We start from the raw sequence: 20,147 nt of genomic DNA, 5'->3' as shown, positions 1-20,147 counted from the left end.
AATTATTTCCCTTCTTGCGTGCTCCTCGCCTCTTCTCAACGAATGAAGTAAGAAACACTGTTCAAATTAGGCAATTTTATTCACATTCTCTTTCTTGCTATGTCTGCATATTTTTGCTTTTAACAACTGAATACGTTTCTTTTTTGGTACCTATTGCGTTTAGAAAGAACACCTATGTGAATCAGTAAAAAGCAATGGCACAGCCAGAAAATCTTTTTCAGGTGGGGCACTGGAGGAAGCGGGGCATGTTCAGCGCTGGTGAATAAAAATTTAGGGCTGCTTGAGGGAAGTCACGTGCCCAACGTACACATCCCCCTAACCTCCGCCTTTGGCAAATCCATTGCAAATATGCGTTTAAGCCGTCATTATTAACTGAGTGTTGACGGCCTTTTGCCAACTGGCTGGCTCTCGTTAGCAATGCCAGATGAGAAAATGTGCAAAACACTTCTTCAGCGACAGTGCAAGCGCTAGCCTATGCTACATTGCAGGTGGTCATTTTGTAGGATCAAGTGCCACACTTCGAGAAAAGTACACTAGAGACTGTAGATTAAGAAGATTGTTACTGTAGATTGCGTTGCGCGTTTGTTACGCAGAAGGTTATAGCGTCGGGCGGAAGTAACCTTGGTTGTGGGTGCGTTGTCATTTTTCGCCACCTCCACTCCATTTGTTGTTGTGCACGCACACGAGCCGATTGTGGATTATATGAACTTCGCAACAAGTCAGCAAGGAACACGGTTCTTCAATCCACCTGGTAAAGATAGGTGTGTTAAGGAGCTACCTAATCCTGTGTTGCAAACTGAGGTCAAAAGAGAAACATTTTGTGCAAAAGTGCCTAAAGGGCCCTTCACCGGCCCACACAGCAAGCTTCGGTAATGGACTCGAAGTTTTACGTGTCGTCTAGGGAGCGTCCCGCCGCAATTTTTTTTTCAAATCAGCACAATAGCCAAGATAGAAATATTTCAGCACCAGCAGCCCATGATTTCAGGAGGCGAGCTCCACTGCGAAGCGAGACACTCTGCCCACTTGCCTCGTCAAGCCTCTGCAAGCGAAATTCTTTCCCAGCGCTCCTCATTATATGCCTCGCCTTCATTTTTTTTCCTCCTCGCATTGATTGCGGCGCAGCCCATTGCCGCTGACGGCGTCGCGCTCGAGCGCTTGCGATTTTGTCCTTTCACGCAGCCCACAATTTTGCGCGCTGTGCACGAGGACACCTGACTAGCTGTTTAAGTCTGCGCCACGAATTCAGACAAAAACGGACCGCAGAGCACAATCCCGCGCTGCAACACTGTAGAAAATGAGAGTTTCGTTGTTTGCACGCGCGACTGCACGACGTGGGAGCAAGCAGACGAAGCGGATGTACATCTCTGTTGCTACGATGCGCAATAAAACAAACACATCCAGACGTTAAGTTTGTGTGTTTTACTACTTCTCTAATCTTTAATATGTGGTAGTAAGATGACGGCATTTAGAAGCGTGTTCTCGGCGTGCGAAGCTGAGAATAGAAATGCGTGCGCTTTCGGTGCTTGTGTTCGGCGTGCGAGGCTCAAGAGGACGGGAGTGCTCGTGGTTAGTGCGCGTGCCACGAGACAGCAGCTGCAATGACGGGGCGGATTAGCTGACAGAACGACGCAGCACGACAACCTTTAAACAGGAGCAGACCGAACGCTTGGTCACGTCCCGACTTGCCGGTTCTGTACTGCGAACTGGCCCTCGCCCAGACTTCTGCCATGGTCACTGCTCCTGCTAAGGGGGCGCTGTCTCGGCTCTCATCGCCGCTGACGTACAGCAAAGCTCAAGCCACGTAGCAGAGCTAACGCTCCGAAACCTGGGCTACGCCTTAGCGCCGCGGCCCCTGAACCTGAGCCTGGCCGCGGCTGTCCAGCTTGAACGAGGCTACATGCCGGAGCTGTACTACTGTGCTGGGACAAGTCCTTGGCTATTGGTGCTGCGCAAGGTGACAGCCAAACGGGTTCACCACCGTCGGGAGCCAAGTCTGCGAAACATCCACCAGGACGATTCAGGTCCTAAGCCGGAGCTGTCAGTGTGTCAGTGTGACGGTCGCTGCGTAGAGCGAGAGCTTGTGTTGGTTCTTAAGTATCCGCTGTGTTACTTCCATGTGCTGTGTTTTTGGTATCAAGGTCTCTGTCCCTGGGTGCTTTCTTCGTGCGTCTGGCTGACCTGCGCCCACACTCACGTCCCACAATTTCGGCGAGCCTGAAAGGATAGGCTTCACATCTTGCCAATAGCTACACCCACGGCAAGGGCCCATGGATATAGAGAGGCTACACTTGATCAGCAAGTACATGGACCATCTGGTGCCGCTCTCCGAGAGTTGGCTGGCGTGGAATGAGAGACAAAAAGGTCCTCTGCCCAGAAGCTTGTCCCCATCAGCGCATGAACATAGAGCTAGAGGAAAAACGACTACAAGTCGAGGAGCGTGTTTTCCTGCTTAAGCTCAAGCTTCAAGAACAGGTGACCAGTTCTCAAACGTGAGATAGCGGACTATCCGTGAGTAGTGACGTCTCTGTATTAGTGGTAATGGGTGGCTCTAGCCCGCACAAGGTATCGCCACCATGCAAAGAAGCGCGAGATGATCTCGACGCATATCTACAACATTTTGAGCGCGTCGAAGCATCTCAACAGTGCCTCCAAGCAAATGAGCCCTATCGCTTACTTTCTTCCTGACAGGAGAAGCTTTATCTCTCATTAGTCGACTTGACTCCGCATCTGCCTCTGACAATGAACAGCTGAAGGCTACGTTGTTGCTGCGATTTCGGTATACCGCCCAACGCTAGCGCGATACAACGTGCGATTTCGCTGACACTCGCACAAGAGGGAATCCTCACAGGACACCAAAGGATATCTCGGACAACTGACCGCATCCTCGATGAATTTTAGTGGCCAGGAGCACAGTCTGAAACCAAGCGGTGTGTGCAGTTCTGCGACGTTTGTCAGCGGACTGTTCCTGAACCTCTAGTCGGCCATGCCCACTTGCCAATCATCGAAATGACTGGCCATGCCAGTCATCGAAACCCCTTTTCCCGTGTGGGCATCGACATTCTAGGTCCTTTGTATCCAACATCTTACAAGGGCAACAGGTACATCCTTACCATGGTTGATCTTGCCACAAGGAACCTCGACGTCAACACCCTGCCCCTAAGGAGAGCAAACTGGTCGCAGATGCCATAATGGAAATGTTTTCACGAGTGGGTTTGGTACTCGAAACTATAGGGTGATCGTGGGACAGTCATGGGTCATGAAAGAGTTCAGCGGGCTACTGCCAGTTAAACAATTGCCGACAACTCCATATCAAGCAATGAAAATGGGCTAGTTGAACGTTTCTAGGGCACTTTGAAGCGCATTCTCGGTCGCATGTGCCAGGAATACCCAAAGAATTAGGAGCGTTACCTAGGGCCCCTGTTGTTTGCTTATATATAGATACCACAAAGAATTTCTGGTACTCGCCTTTCAAGCTATCATGCAGCCAATAGGTTCGCGGCCTCAAGACCATTCTGAAGAACTTGTGGAAAAACCCAAGTTTGTTTGACGTGACATATTCAGCATATGAATACAAACTGGAAATGAGAGCACGACTGCAAGGAACCTGTGACATTGCAGCTCAAGAATTTGCGAAAGCACATCTTAGCCGAAAGAGCTACTATGATCGCAAAGCGAAGAAAAGAGCATTAGCCGTTGGCTAGAAAATCCTCCCGCTTTTGCCTGCGGATTCTAGGAAACTTATGTTAACACTGAAAAGTCCTTTCAGTGTGGTAGACATGAAGAGTCCTTTAGGCTATGCTGTAGATCTTTGCCATAGAAAGTCCGTCTTCCATGTAAACATACTAAAGAAGTATGAGCAAAGAAGAGACAGTGATCCGGCACCCATGATAGCTACCGCTGTGCCAGCAGTCGAATCATTCGACAATCAAGACGCGGAGAATTCACTTCATGCTCCGCGTGTGCGAACGCAGACACGGGGAGATGTGCCCATATGTTATAGGCTAATTGGTGCCCAAGGAAACCAAATCGAGGTACTTTTTTTCGACCTATCAAGACATCTTTTCTAACCTACCAGGGAAGGCATATAGTTTACAGTGGCAGTTAAAACTAACGACTGACACGCCCATTCATGTCCGGTAATAACCAATATCATTTGTTGTGAAAAAAGTAGTCGAAAACTAGGCAGAAGAAAGCTTACATAAAATTCGACATCTGCTTATCAAGCATCGATTGTGGTTGTTAAAAAGAAGGACGGCACGATGTGCTTCTGTATTGTCTTTGCCCAACTTAAGAGTGTTATAGTTCCAGACAAAGAATCAATAGCATGTTCTGACAATGTTTGCACAACTAGCTGGGCGACAATACTTTTCGAAATTCAACTTCTCAAAAGGGTACTGGCAAGTACCCATGGCTTGCACGTCCAAGGAACAGCATTTTCCTTTGATTCGGGCCTGTACCAGTTCCGATTCATGTCGTTCGGCGTAAAAACTATGCCTCCTGTCGTCATTAGACTATTCAGAGAGGTGATTGGTGACATTCCCAACGTCTACAATAACTATCACGATGTTCTCGTGGCAACTACAACTTTAAATTCAATCCAATTCTTTATTCAACATCGTCATGAGGATGTTGGGTTCATCGACAAAAAGCCAGAGGAACATCTTCGGAGGAACATCTGATGACATTACGTCAAATCTTTCACCATTTACGTGCTTCGAATCTCACTGTCAAATCTAATGAAAGTAAAACAGGCTCCCCGATGACAAGTTTCCTTGGCGACGTTGTAGGACAAGGCATATTTAACCAATAAAGGATGCATCAGACAAAATTGTTTCTGTAAAGCGACCCAAAAACAAGAAAGAACTTCAAGCCCTCCTCGGACTCAACGGATATTATCGAGAATTCGTTCCCAACTATGCAGGGCTCGACCATCATCTCACAGAGATAACAAGGGACGGGAGTCCCAATGAACTCGACTAGCGTAACATCCAGCAGGGTGCGTTTGAGCGACTGAAGCGAACACTCTCACACCATCCTATATTGAAAACGTAATTTTGAAAAAGCTTTTGTGTTGCCGACAGACGCATCGTCACGAAGTCTGTGTGTCGTGTTTTATAAAGACAAGCGCATCATGTTTACATCTGTTCAACTCAGCATTATTGCGCAGGCTCACTAACGTTGGAATCAACAAACATGCCCTCAAAAGCTATCTTAAACGTGTTGCCTCTCCTACCCACAACGCATATATAGTTGAGCAAATAAAGCAACGGGATTCTGGGTTCACTGACACTTGGATCGATCGTATTCTCTGTGCGAACGGCACGAAACATGGTGTCAGAAGTGCGTAGCCACTCGTAATGGAATTCTTAGACTCCCAAACAGTTACGCCTGAGTGGCGATATTGCCAAACATTGGAAGCATTTTAAGCAAAAATTCAAGCTTTTCCAAGCAGCCTCGGTGCCAAGAAACAAGCCTCGGGATGACAGCATAAAGGCTGCCCTGCTGCTCAGTTTGGGAGGGGACGATGTGTAGGAAATCTATAACTTCACTTTCACTGAAGACGCCGAAAGAGTGGCCTATGTGACCATTATCCAAAAATTTGAGGAGTACTATGCAGTGCAGGTGAACGAAATACATGAGTGGTATCTATTTCGACACCGCGTCCAAGGAGACGGTGAGCCCTACGAACTATACAAGGGACCTGACGCAGCTGGCGATATCATGTAACTTCGGATGTAATGGAAAATTCAATGATCAGTGACCAAATTGTATCTGGAACGAGCGACGACCAAGTGGGTTAGAATCTGCTACGGGACAAGGTATTGACACCGGCGAAAGCTGAGCAGGTGTGCTAAATCACCGAGTTTTTAGATGCACAAAATCAATTTTGTGCACGCGAACAGCGCAATGTTGACCGTATCCAAGCAAGGTCAAAGGAAACTGGTGCATCCGAAGTATTTAAAGGCAGTAGGTTTGGCCGGGAGCATGGCTCGAGGAATTGTCCGGAGTTTGAACGCACCTGTAGACCATGCGGAGACAAGAACCATTTTTCTTTGCAATGCAAGAGCAACAGGCAAGTGGCAGAAGTCAGTGCTGACGAAGACTTCACGATTCTCGACGTATCGGCGCATACTGCCGAAAGCCATTGTGACTAGGTAGTGGAAGCATTAGCCTGCAGCAAGCACACCAACTTGAATGTGGACACCGGTGCACAAGTCAACCTTCTGCCGCATGGTATGTACCGCGCACTAGAGCCAGCGGTTCAAATAAGAGAATGGAATGGATAGCCAGATTGAAGGTCACAGTCGGCAAGACGGCGACTGAAGTCGACTTCTTTCGTGTAAATAAGGGACGCGCGATTATTGGTGTCGCAGAAAGCGAACGCCTGGGCCTCTTCGTCAGGTCGGTTGATGCAATGACCACAAAGGGAACTACCGAGTTCATGCAGCAATACGACGACGTCTGCACAAACTGTTACTGCGACAAGACGCCGTACCTACGGTCCAGATGCCTAGACGAGTACCCCTGGCACTGTTGAATCCACTGCGGGCTGAACTCGGCCGGACGCTCAAGGCAGGCATCATTGCCAAGGTTGAAGAGCCAACAGACTGGGCAAGGTCGTTAGTCGTCAAGAAGGATGGTCAGCTACGTATATGCATGAATCCTAGGAAAACTAACGAAGGTCTCAAGCGGGTGCACTTACAGATGCGTCGTCGCAATGACGTAGAAGCCGAGTTTACCGGAGTGCGATATTTTTCACGAATAGATGCCAAATCTGGATTTGTTCAAATACCGTTACATGAAGAAACATCCAGGATATGTACGTTTTCTACCCAGTTTGGCATTATCGCTTTCTCAGGCTTCTTTTCGGCATAGCGTCAGCATCCGAAGTATTTCAAAGGTATATGAATGAGATCTTTGATGGGATTTGTGGTGTATGTGTGTACGTCGACATTCTAATGTGGGGCTCTTCAAGAAAAGAGCACGACGAAAAGCTACGACCAGTCCTTCAATCTGCGCGTAAGGCAGAGATTAACATTCAATGCTTCGAAATGCGAAATCAGTGTGCGAGAAATTTCTTTTCTTGGCGATATCATAAGAAACCAACAAACACTGACACCAAGGACAACATAGGGGAAATTACTTGTGCTTAATAAATGAAATAAAGAAACGATAAATTGATGGAAATTAAAGTGGATGAAAAACAACTTGCCGCAGGTGGGAACCGAACCCACAACCTTCGCATTTTGCCTGCGATGCTCTACCAATTGAGCTAACGCGGCGCCGTTTCCCCATCCACTTTCTTGTGTATTTATGTGTCCTAGTACAACCCTGGGAGTGTCAGCCAGCACCACCGCTCACAGACCTTGGCGGCGAACGTGGAAGGTCCTTTTGGCTGCGGGCGTCACGAGAACGTGATCTTTTTTGGGTGAAGGCAACTGGTCAATAAACCGACCTATGCTACCTGAAGGCATCAATGTAGCCGGATTCTAAACCCTCGTTATGTAAAAAACGAGTAGAAAGGGGGTTAACTGAGGGGCCCGATTTTTATTAGTCACATCATAGGAAGCCAACAAACACTAACACCAAGACAACATAGGGGAAATTACTTATGCTTATTAAATGAAATAAAGGAACCATAAAAAATGGAAACAAAAGTGGATGAAAAAACAACTTGCCGCAGGTGGGAACCGAACCCACAACCTTGGCATTTAGCGTGCGATGCTCTACCAATTGAGCTACCGCGGCGCCATTACCCCATCCACTTTCTTGTGTATTTATGTGTGCTAGTAGAACCCTGGGAGTGTTAGCCAGCACGACCACTCACAGACCTTGGCGGCGAACGACGTCCTTTTTGCCGCAGGCGTCACGAGAACGTGATCTTTTTTGGGTGAAAGCAACTGGTCACAAAACCCATATATGCTACCTGAACGCATCAATGTAGCCAGATTCGAGACCCTCGTTATGTAATAAACGAGAAGGAAGGGGATTAACCGAGGGGCCCGATTTTTATTAGTCACATCATAAGAAGCCAACAAACACTGACACCAAGGACAACATAGGGGAAATTACTTGTGCTTAATAAATGAAGTAAAGAAACGATAAATTATTGGAAATTGAAGTGGATGAAGAAAGAACTTGCCGAGGGTGTGAACCGAACCCACAACCTTCGCATTTCGCGAAGGTTGTGGGTTGAGGTAGCATAGGTGCCTTCAGGTAGCATATGTGGTTTTATTGACCAGTTGCCTTCACCCGAAAAAGATAACGTTCTCGTGACGCCTGCGGCAAAAAAGACGTTCCACGTTCACCGCCAAAGTCTGTGAGTGGTGGCGCTGGCTAACACTCCCAGGGTTCTACTAGAACACATAAATACACAAGAAGTGTATGGGGAAACGGCGCCGCGGTAGCTCAATTGGTAGAGCATCGCACGCGAAATGTGAAGGTTGTGGGTTCGGTTCCCACCTGCGGCAAGTTGTTTTTCCATCTACTTTAATTTCCATTTATTTATCGTTTTTTTATTTCATTTATTCAGCACAAGTAATTTCCCCCATATTGTCCTTGGTGTCAGTGTTTGTTGGGTTCTTATGATGTGACGAATAAAAATCGGGCCCCTCGGTTGACCTCCTTTCTTCTCGTTTTCTTGGCAATGTAATTTCCGAAAACTTCGTACGGCCAAGCCCTCACTCTATCAAATCACTTCTACATGTACCGCCACCGAGGGACAAGAAAGAAGTTCATAGAATGCTAGGTGTCGTCAACTATTTCGCTAAGTTTGTACCGGCACTCACATAGAAAACAAAGTTATTCCGAGACCTGATAAGAAAAACAGTGATTTCGATTGCACGGTTAACCATGCCACAGAATGGAACCATAGCTGTGCCGTTTTAGGCAGCCAACCAGTTGTGGCTCTCTTCGATTCGATGCGTGACACTTACACAGCTTCGGATGCAACGCAAAATGACATCGGCTCAGCATTGCTACAGCGTTACGGGGACGCTTGGAAACCTGTTGTGTATGCTTCGGGAGTACTCACCGACACCCAAAAACGATATTCGCAGATTGAGAAGCAGGCATTGGCTGTGGTATATGGGTGCGAGAAATTTCACCATTTTGTGTACGAGCGCATCGTCATCTTCTAAACAGACCACCGCCCCGTGATCAATATGGCGCAAAAGGCAATTGCTGACATCCCACCGAGATTGCAGCGTGCCTTTCTATGTTTACTAAAATACCATTTCACTCGGCACTTTGTTCCAGGACAGCAATTCCTGTTGACAGACCTGCTGTCGCCTGCCTCTGTAGGAAAACCGCAAAACTATGAAGCAGAAGAAGACTTCGAGATTCCCGCCCTAAGTGTTGTGTCGTCACTTCTAAGCGATGACACTTCCAAGCGCCTATTAAAAGAACCGCGAAAAGACAGCTACTTGCATAGTATTGTCACGTACCTTCAAAAGAACCAACCTGTGCAGGGACGGCTTAAGCATTTCGAAAGTGAACTGTGAACAGTAAGCGGTGCGCTACTAAAAGGGTGCAAGGTCATGGTGCCAACAAGTGTGCGTCAAGAAATGTTGCGAAGAATCCATGAAGGCCACATGATACTAAATAAGTGCAAAGAACGTGCGCGCGTAGTTTGGTTTTCTTGGCCCGGTATGAACACTGATATCGAAAAGCTGGTAAAAAATGCTCAGTATGCCAGAAGCACGCATACAAGCAATACAGCGAACCTCTTCATATCCGCCCAGTGCCTGTGAATATCTGGTGCACGATTGGTGTTGACATCCCGATGTGCACCGCGGCGACGACGTTAGCGGCGTGCATAGAAGACCACCCTGTCCGCGGTGCAACCGCCACTAATTCCAGCAGTCCGCCGACGGCATGTGACAGGAATCCCGACTTTTACTGACGCAAAAACGTCACTGCAGGTCAAACACCTATGTCATGAGTTCGCTGGCAAATCGTGTCTTTGTGCGTATGATGCGTTGTCTAATTTTCCCGAGGTTGAGCAGTTGCAGGACACATTAGCAGCCGGTGTCATTGATAGGCTAAGCGCAATATTTGCTAGATATGGCATACCAATTGAAGTATGCGCTGACAACGGAACGCAATTCTCCAGCCGCGAGTTTCTGCTTTTCTAAAGAAAATGATTTCCAGCATGTTACTTTGAGCCAGCGGTTTCCAAGCTCAAATGGCTTGGCCAACAAAGGGGTTCAGGTGGTTAAAAGAATCGTAAAAAAAATCGGCCGAAGGAAGAGACGACTTCTGCCTTGGATTGCTCAGTTACAGGTCATGTCTCCTGGAAAACGGCAGATCGCCAGGTGAACTGCTATTTCGTCGATGGCTTCGAACGCCATGGCCGAATTTTGCGGAGGAGCCCAGCACGTCTGTGCGGAAGCATCGACAAAGGGAATACCCGAAACGCTCCCTGGCTCCTTTGCAGAAAGGACAGGTAGTGCGGGTGCACGGAGATTAATGGGATACAAAAGCCAGAGTGGTGCGAGCGATGCAACCAGAGTCCTATCGAGTAGAGGCAGAAGACGGCAAAATGCTGCGTCGAAACCGGCAGTACCTTCTTGCGACAGCCACACCATTCAGCATGGTGTCTTCCACCAAACATTTTACGGATGACGAAAGCGACAATGACGGCATTGTAAACCAACATACGTCTTCCATCGGAGGCGCAGGTGATATCGAATGAGACAAGTCCGCTTTTGTAGAGATTAACACAGCGAAGAAGACCGCAGAGCACCTCCAATACGGCGGCAAGATTAAGCAATGTTCTTAGTCCCTCGCAGTGTGTTTGATAACATTTTCACTTTGGTGTTGGTACAGAAAAGAGGATGTATCGTGTTTTATATAGACATACGGATCGTGTTAACATCTTTTCACCGCAGCGTCATTGCGCATGCCCACTAATGATGGAATCAACAAACATGCCCTCGAAAGCTATCTTAAACGTGTTCCCTCTCCTACTCACAACGCATAAATGGTTGAGCAAATAAAGCAAAGGGATTCTGCGTTGACTGACACTTGGCCCAATCGTAATGTTTACACGAACGGCACGAAACAATCTGGGAGCCGCTTTGCTACAAGAACGCAATGGACACTTGCATCCGGTGTCTTACGCCAGCAGAAAACTGCTACCACGCGAAGCAGCTTATTTGACCACTGCTAGAAGATGCCTCGCCAGTGTGTGGGGTTTGCAAACCTTTCATATATACCTTATACGATCGACCTTTTATGTTGCAGTATAACCATCAACAACTCAGATATATCAATTCTGCACGATAGGACAACGCTAAATACTACGCTGGATTTTACTACTGATTGACTGCGACTCCCGCGTCATATATATCATGGATCCGATAATGTTGGTGCAGACTATCTAAGCCCCCTATCTAGTGCCACTGAGTAGTTTCTTTACTGCTACATATGCTAAGTGCGTGGTGTCAAATCACACGGACGCCCAGACTGTTGAACTCGTCACTCATTCTGTGTTATGTAATATTTGAGTGTATCCGCCCTTAGAAGCTTGTGTTTAGCGTGCGGGGCAGAATAGTGCGTTAGTGCGCGTGGTTGTTGCGCGTGCCGCGACACAGCAGCTGCAACGAGGGGGTGGACCAGCTGACAGAACGACACACCACGGCGAGGTTTAGATTGTAGCGGACCGACCGATGGGCCACATTCCAACGTCCCGGGGTACAGTACTGCGAACTTGGACTCACCCCGGCTCCTACCATCGTCCATGCTCCTGCTGATCGGTGCGCTGTCTCGGCTGTCACCACGACTGCTGTGCTGCCACGGTCTAGCCACGTCCCAGAGCTAACGCCACGGAACTGGGGCTACGTTCTAGCGCCGCGTCCTCTGAGCCTGAGCATGGCTGCTGCTGTCAATGTTGAACCAGGCTATTTGCCGAAGCAGTGCTCCTGAGCCGGGCCAGGTCCTTGGCTAGTGGTGCGTTGCAAGCCGTCGACCAACCCACTTCCCCGCCGTCTGTGGCCAATTCCGCCAAGCCATCGCCACGAATTCTCAGCTGCTAAGCCGGAACTGTGAGTGTGTCAGTGTAAAGGTCGCTGCGTAGAACGAGAGCTTATGTTTGTTTTTAAGTATCGCCTGTGTTGCTTCCATGTATAATTTTTTTTGTATAAAGGTCTCTTTGCGTGTCTGGGTGCTACCTTCGTGCGTCTGGCTGACCGGCGCCCACATTCAAGTCCAACATTCGTCTATTCTAGCAACATATTGCAGGAATAACAGATGTTGCCTTAAATAAGTCTCGAAGTTACCTGTTACCACGAGTGACGTCACAGCGTTCATACGTGTACGTAGGCGCATTAGCATGTGTACGTCATCCTGCGGCTCAGAGCGCGGCGCCCGCGAGAAGAACGGAAATTAGCATACGGTTTGAAATTTCATATATTTGCGCGGTGCGTAGCGGTTTAATATTTTGCAGGCACACTCGTTATGACGCATTCTATTCTCTGCGCTTGTCAACTGAAAATCACCAGCCCTGGAGAGGGGCCTTTAAACATCGAGTTTTTGGCAGCTACTACTCTATATTGAAACTAATTAATCACATGTGTGTGGCAGCAGATGATCGTAAATTATGGGCTAAAAGTCAGTCATTCCCAAAGAAGAAAGGCGCATATTCTGCTAAAAGAAAGTTTGGAAGTGCTTGGAGGCGAAAACTCAAAATCCCTGAGTGCGTGAAGATGACTGACGAACGAAAATAGTAAATGCTCAATTCGCGGCTGTCCAAGTTCTGCGGTCGCTTTCAGCACAGAGACGTTTGTTCAATATGTGAGAACCCACCGTGGTTGCTCAGTGGCTAAGGTGTTGGGCTGCTGAGCACGAGGTCGCGGTGTCGAATCCCGGCCATGGCGGCCGAATTTCGGTGGGGGCGAAAACACCCGTGTACTTAGATTTAGGTGCACGTTAAACATCCCCAGGTGGTCGAAATTTCAGGAGTCCCACACTACGGCGTGCCTCATAATCAGAAAGTGCTTTTGGTACGTAAAACCCCATAATTTGTTTCAATGTGTGAGAGGCTCAATCTTGAATCCTGTAACCTAGAGATAAGCATGTGTGGTTGTTGTTGTACCTCTTAGAATGATCGACTCTTACAATTTGAGACTTTTAGAATTCATTTTCATGAGGCATGAAATATAGCTATAGGCATGAAATTTAGCCGAAATATTTCGAGTTCTTCGAGCTTGCTACAGTTGATGCTGCATTTTAACCAGGAAGGTTTCGTTCTTAAATGTACGCTACCTAAACATAGTTCCGAAGCAAATATATTATGCGTGTTGGGTGCAGTATGTGCGTTGGCATAATAGCGGCATCTGGTGTGCATAGCAAATCACTATAAAGCGATGGCTTGGAGAATGTCGTTGCTGTCTTTAAGACTTCGCAAGTGAACACTACGTTCATTATTTAGCATGGAAATGGGCTACACACATTCAACACAGAAAACAGGCCGTGGTTTGCGAGCTGCCTGTAGGCCCTCTTGTGGCCCTTATTCTGCCAAAGAATGCGCTTTCGGTGCCTCTTTGAGCACCGAAAACCAATATATTTAGTACCTAGAAATCCGCCCTATGGTTATAGGTTACTTTTCCAAATCTCCGTTCTTCTTACATTAAGGGAAGGCCATGAAATGCAAAATGAGATAAACGCGAAGGTAACAGTTTATCGCCTGCTGTATTTTAAGAACACACTGATGAGTTTATAGACTCTGAATCATTATTTCAGGCTGCGAAGAAAACTATACACAGAACAAAACTAACAGCAGGAAATCTTACAGTCGGTAGAGGTGGCAGGAACATGATCGAGGATGACACGAGGCCTTCGGATGGTAGACTTAGGCTCACATTGCACTGATGTGTAGCATAACAGTCGTTGACGTATTTGCATTTGTCGTCAGGGTAAAACATAATCCTTTCTGAGCATGCATTCCATCGCAGTTGTGGCTTCTGGAAATAAAAAAAAGTTAGTTGAATGATGTCACATTGTAAATTACAGACACGTTGTAAACTCCATGCCTCTCGGTGCCTATTTACGCATTGCGGCTATGCGAAAAAGAACTGCGTAAGGCAATCGAATAAAAGAATGCTTCAGTTAATGTGACGCATAGCACAAAGTAATGACAATTACAAATAGATGTGGTAAATATGACTGCGCTATTATAAATTACCAAACATTTTGCTCCTTAAAGATGAGCGCTGCGGTAGAATATTGTGCAGCGTAAAGCGCTTGTATTACCTAAACATTAGGAATATTTTGCATCACATATAAACGTTAAACGCAGCATATAAATCGCCGTCACGGTATTTATTCATATTTTTAAATATTTTCTTAAGAACAGGCGTTGTATTCGGGAAGTCTTAAGAGCCTGTTGCAACAAACAACTAAGTTGTCTCGAGGACAATATCTCGTATAAGAAAGTTTCCTCTCTAATACGGAAGAGAGCATACGAGATATAAAAAATACTTGACTGCTGGTTTCCACTTATATTGTAACGCTTTCAATCGAAATTGAAAAAAAAAAGAAAGCACATTGGCTGCAAGATAAGCGGCTCGGAGTGTTGCAGCATATACTTGGGAATGTGGCGGCTTCATTGTTCGCAAGGCGAATGCTGACCTGGCTACCTCATTTAAATTGCACTCTAAGGCCTAACGCTTTCCAAGCGCCGCACTTAATAGCCATTTCCCTCGGCAAGCGTCGGGGGCGTTGGCGGCGTAACCGAGCGAACGAGCACAACAGCGAAAGGATGAAACACAAGCATAATCGCGCCTGGTGCCACGTGTGACGTTCTGCGACGACCCCTGCGAGATGGCGCCTGAGTGTCACCCGTTTACTCTTCATTCGGTAACTGCTTTTCATCGGCTAGCAAACCTTAAACGTCCTTCCTCGACGCACGACCCGCTTCTATATGTTTTTATCGATAGTTCTATCCGTTGGCTGTTTCCACCAAAACATTTTGTCATCTGATTGTATGCGTGACGAGAATTGTGTAGTACTATCTGGAAGCCACGCGGGCACCAGCGATTACTCTGGAACATCAGACGAGTCATGAATAAAAACCGTCGAGCTTGACCCGGAAATCACATTTTCCATGATTGCCAACACTGCTCGCCGCTATCGTGGGTGCTTGAGTGTTACTTGTTTTGCGACGCTTCGCTCCGTTTGCAACGTGCCACAAGACAGATCATCCGCGCCAGCCAATACATTGCGAACTGAATATACGAATATAGCTGCGCTCATATTTCACATTCGTGACTATCGTAATCGTGTGTGAATGTTTTTTTTTTTTTTGCTATGGTGGCTGCTTTGGATCAGATGTGTTAACTCCATACGCTCACTTCTTTCCCATTCCTAGCTCTAGTATATTTCGCCCCTTCGCCTGTCTTCATCACACTACATACGTCAGAGGGTTTTATTTTTTGCTATCATGCAATGAATTTCTCTCTCGCTTCCAATCTCGATAGACAAGCGTGCTTCACGATATGCTTGAAGACACAGCTATATAGGCGCAAAGCAGGCAGTGACTGAATGCCTTCAATGGTGATAGCCATCTCACGGATCACACAACAATCTTCGCACTTAGTTCTCTTTGATGGCTGGCGGTTTCTTTGAAAATAATACTTAGGCGAAAAAAACACATGTGTCCATGCGGCGTTCCGATTGACCAGATTTACAATAGTAAGACAGGTCTTCCTATAATGTCCAACGGCCTTTCCATTGAAGTGATGGCGTAATAAGGGAACATTTTTGAGCTCGGCGGACGTGCGTCGAGACAACTAGATACGTATTGCGCTTTGCGCAAGCTTCATGGAGAAGAAGCGTCAAGCATCGAAAGGCTGTGTGTAAGAGCGAAATGAGAAGCACTACACCGGCCTATCAAAGCTTCGTAAGGCCATGCGCGACACGGAAATGGCGGATGCGATGAGTCATTTGTGTCACTCTCTGCATATTTCCCGAAATAAAGTTTGACAATTCAAGCAGTTAATGAGTGTGCACGACAGTAAGCAGGCAGACTTATTCTGCCAACAATAACAAAACAGACGTTTGAAAGAGGGTATGTCACTTGTCGTCAGTAAATGAACATGTCGCTAGCACGCACATTTATAAAGAGATAACTATACAGTGTATAAGGTTGTCTCATTTTTTCCCTACACTGGGTAGCAAAATGACTTAACATAGAAGCAATGCAGGGTGCTACACAGAAAAATCTAATGATGGTTGCTTACCTCATAAAGGGTGCCATCTCGATCGCGGAATTGGCAGTAAGATTGAGGGAACTCCTTGTGTCCCTTGCGTCCGTGCTCGTAAAACACCCCATAACGAAAACGTGACCATTCACCGACGAAAGCGTAGGCTGAAATGCAGCAAAGCCGGGGACTGTTCACCAGTAAAACAATAAGTCTCTGAAAGCTCTATAGATATTATGCATTGAGGACAACTGAGGTGTGAGCGCGGCATCAGCTGCATTTACCCTAAAAATAAAAACGCATTTGAACACATATCAGAACAAAAATAAAAGAATGCCTGAAAGAGGAGATTTTCTGAATGATTCAGTCAAAGCCATATGTAGCATTTATTACCCTAGAAATTCTGCGACTGGAGGCGTCGATTCATTTCGAAGGTGTAATTGATGCAGTTCACAAAGATATCATTTTTGCAAAGGTCCTTAATTTGGCCGTTATAGACGAACTGCTCGCGCTAATAGCAATTTAGTTATGGGCGCCGAATACGGCTGATTACGGCTCGTCTAGCACAGGTTGTTCCCTTGCGCAAATCGGGGCTAGAATTGCAGTTACCAAATACCGGCCTTTGTCTACCCCTGCGCTGCCGCAAAAACGTGATTGTGTGTTGCAGTCTCTGTTGCCTGCTAGTACTAATGTGATGCAGCAGTTATCGCGACGTTTATTACGCGTCGGAGATGCAGCGAACCGACTACGGCCAAAGAACGCATCACACAAGAGCCAGCCCCACAAGCGATGATGAAGAAGAACACCATATGAAACCCTAATGATGATGATCATGTACAGATGACAAAGTATAGCTTATAAATGCCCACACTAATGTCCTCTCGCGCGAGAGCGGCCATCCTGCCCGCAATTCAAAGCGGGGGCGAACGCCTCGTCAACGGCTTCATACGGGAAACGTGGACAACCTCAGCAGCGCGGCAGCGGCGGTCATTTGGAACAATACCTGGTGTTACGCGATAGTTAACCGGCGAGGTCTGCTCCAAGACTTTGTAGGGGCCAATGAATAGAAGCTGAAACTTGTCACACAAGCCAGGAGCACGAACTGGTGTACAGAGTAGTACTTCCTCGCCAGGGCAGAAGCACACGACGCGGTGAGAGGCGTCGTAATGCTGCTTGCGGCCCTGTTGCCATGCTTCGGTGTTGATGCGGGCGAGCTGGCGACAACGCAGAATGCGGGACACATATTCTTCACAGGAGGATGGGCATCGATCGACATTTGGCGCGAAGAAAGAGACGTCAAGGCAGGAAGAGGGTGAACGACCATAGACAATGTTAAATTGCAAGTAACCGGTCGTGCGTTGAACGACGGTGTTGTATGCAAAAGTCTCGAACGGTAAAATTGCGTCCCAGTTTCTGTGATCTGGCTCGATGTACATAGCTAGCATGTCGGACAGCGTGCGATGAAATGGCTCTGTTAGGCCGTTGGTTTGCGGATGGTAACTGAAGGTAGTCTCGTGGGTGGTTCCGGAGGCTCTGAGTACTTCGTCTGCTAGTTGCGAGAGGAATGCTTTTCCACAGTCGCTCAGGAGGACGCGAGGAGCACCGTCACGCAGCAATAAGGCTTGAAGTACGAATCCAGCAACTTCAGACGCTGAGGCAGAACTCACACAAGCTGTTTCGGCGTAGCGTGTCAAGTGGTCAACGGCTATCACAATCCATCGTTTACCGGTGAGAGTCACAGGAACACGACCATACAGGTCAATGCCAACGACTTCAAATGGTTGCGACGGACACGGAACCGGTTGCAGTTGTCCGCTTGGAGCTGATGTAGGGAGCTTTTGACGCTGACATAGGGCGCAGGAAGCCACATACCTCGCTACACTGGCGGACAAGCCAGGCCAGTAGAAGCGACTTTTGATGCAGTCATAGGTTTTCTGGAAACCAAGAGCAGTCATGTCGTCGTGAAAAACCTGCAGGACATGACAACGTAGAGAGCGTGGTAGGACAGGAGCCCAGCGTTGACCGTCAGGGTGATAGACATGACGGTACAGGACGCAGTTGTCAATCTTAAATTGCTTCAGCTATCGACGAAGGTGGGCGTTAGGCGGGCGCGAAGCACCTTGAAGGTGGTCTATGATGTGCCGAGAGTAAGAGTCGGCCAATTGCTGAGATTTAAAGAATCCGTTGTCATGTGTAGGCAACTCCTCTACAGTGGCCAACGAGAAAGCATGTGAAGAGGGGTCGTGCGAAAGCTTGTCACGGATGGTAGTTGGAGGTCCATTTCATTGTGTCATAGGAAGCGGACAGCGAGAAAGAGCGTCTGCATCCTGGTGTTTTTTTCCGCACTTGTAGGTAATAGTAAAGTCGTATTTTTGCAGACGAAGGATCCAGCGACCAAGTGGTCCAGACAAGTTGTTCAGTGTCGAAAGCCAGCATAATGCATGATGGTCTGTAACTATGGTGAAATGGCGGCCGTGAAGATAAGGTCGAAACTTCTGCGCAGACCAAACGATAGCTAGGCATCCCTGCTCCGTGATGGTGTGATTCTTTTCAGCGTTTGGGAGAACGCGACTTTCGTACGCGACGACCCTCTCACCTAAAGTGTCGTCTCGCTGCAGAAGAAAGCCACCAATGCCGTGACCACTAGCATCCGTATGCAGGAGGGTAGGAGTAGCTTCATCAAAATGGCGAAGTACTGGTTCTTATGTGAGAGCGCGTTTCAGATGGGCGAACGCTGATTCACATGCGGGAGACCACACAAAGAGAACATTAAAACCCAGTAATTTGTGCAGAGGTGACGCTATCGAGGCGAAGTCTCGTATTAATCGACAAAAATAGGAAGCGAGTCCTAAGAAACTGCACAAATCTTTGGGCTTTTCGGGACTAGCGAAGTGCCGAACTGCCGAAACCATGTCAGGATCTGGACGAATGCCGTCTTTGCTCACAATGTGACCTAATACCTTGATCGTCTTGCTAGCAAAATGGCATTTCTTGGTGTTTAGCTGAAGTCCAGCGTTGGCAAGGCACGTGAGAACTTCATGCAGACGTTTCAGGTGCTGAGAGAAGGTTGACGAGAAAACAACAATATCGTCCAGATAGCAAAAGCAAGTCTTCCACTTCAGGCCACGAAGAACGGTGTCAATCATGCGCTCGAACGTTGCGGGCGCATTGCAGAGGCCGAAAGGCATGACGTTAAACTCGTAGAGCCCATCTGGTGTCGAAAACGCTGGTTTCTCTTTATCGTCCTCATGCATAGGTATCTGCCCGTAGCCGGAACGCAGATCGAGACTTGAGAAGTACTCGGCACCCTGCAGGGAATCCAAGGCATTGTCTACTTGCGGCATAGGATATACGTCCTTGCGTGTGACCTTGTTAGGTGCTCGGTAGTCGATACTAAATGGAACAGAGCCGTCTTTTTTACGAACCAAAACAAAAGGGGATGACCAAGGGCTAGCAGAGGGGCGTATTAGGTTCCGTTGGAGCATGTCGATGACGTTCTCGTCAATGACTTTCCTCTCGGCTAGCGATACGCAATACGGTCTAGGGCACACGATGCATGTGCCATCTGTCTCTATCTGATACGTCGTAATGGAAGTTTTTCCCAACGAAGATGAATGCGCATCAAACGAAGATTCATGTTTTTGGAGCAAAGCAAGCAACTGTTGTGACTGGCAAGGTGTCAGGTCGGAACTGATGGCAGCTGCAAGAGGTCAAGGAGATGCGGCCTGTCCAGTACAAGGAGTTTCAGAGGAAGCTGTTTCAAAGGACTCGGATTCAGTGGCGCAAGCCAATGTTAGTGCCTTTAGGTATGAGAATCTTTTCGGATGTGGGGTTTGCAGCGCAGAGAAGTGCAGAGCCATGATCAAATGGAACCAACCCTGATGCAAAGACTATGCCTCTTGCGAGACTGCTTGCAGAAGGTAATACGAGCATGTCGCCGTAGTC

The 20,147-nt window shown here is 47.5% G+C and overlaps 1 non-coding gene across 1 annotated transcript; it reads right to left on the bottom strand.

Moving 5' to 3' along the window:
- Positions 1 to 7,210: 7,210 nt before the first annotated feature.
- TRNAL-CAA (transfer RNA leucine (anticodon CAA)) lies at positions 7,211 to 7,283 on the bottom strand. The gene has a single exon. It is a non-coding gene; the product is annotated as a tRNA-Leu (tRNA).
- Between the last annotated feature and the right edge of the window lie 12,864 nt (positions 7,284 to 20,147).

The sequence above is a fragment of the Dermacentor andersoni genome, chromosome 9, assembly GCF_023375885.2.
Source record: "Dermacentor andersoni chromosome 9, qqDerAnde1_hic_scaffold, whole genome shotgun sequence".
Classification (NCBI taxonomy): Eukaryota; Metazoa; Arthropoda; class Arachnida; order Ixodida; family Ixodidae; genus Dermacentor; species Dermacentor andersoni.
The sequence above is the reverse complement of the archived record's forward strand: the minus strand, read 5'-3'. Positions and strand labels throughout refer to the sequence as shown.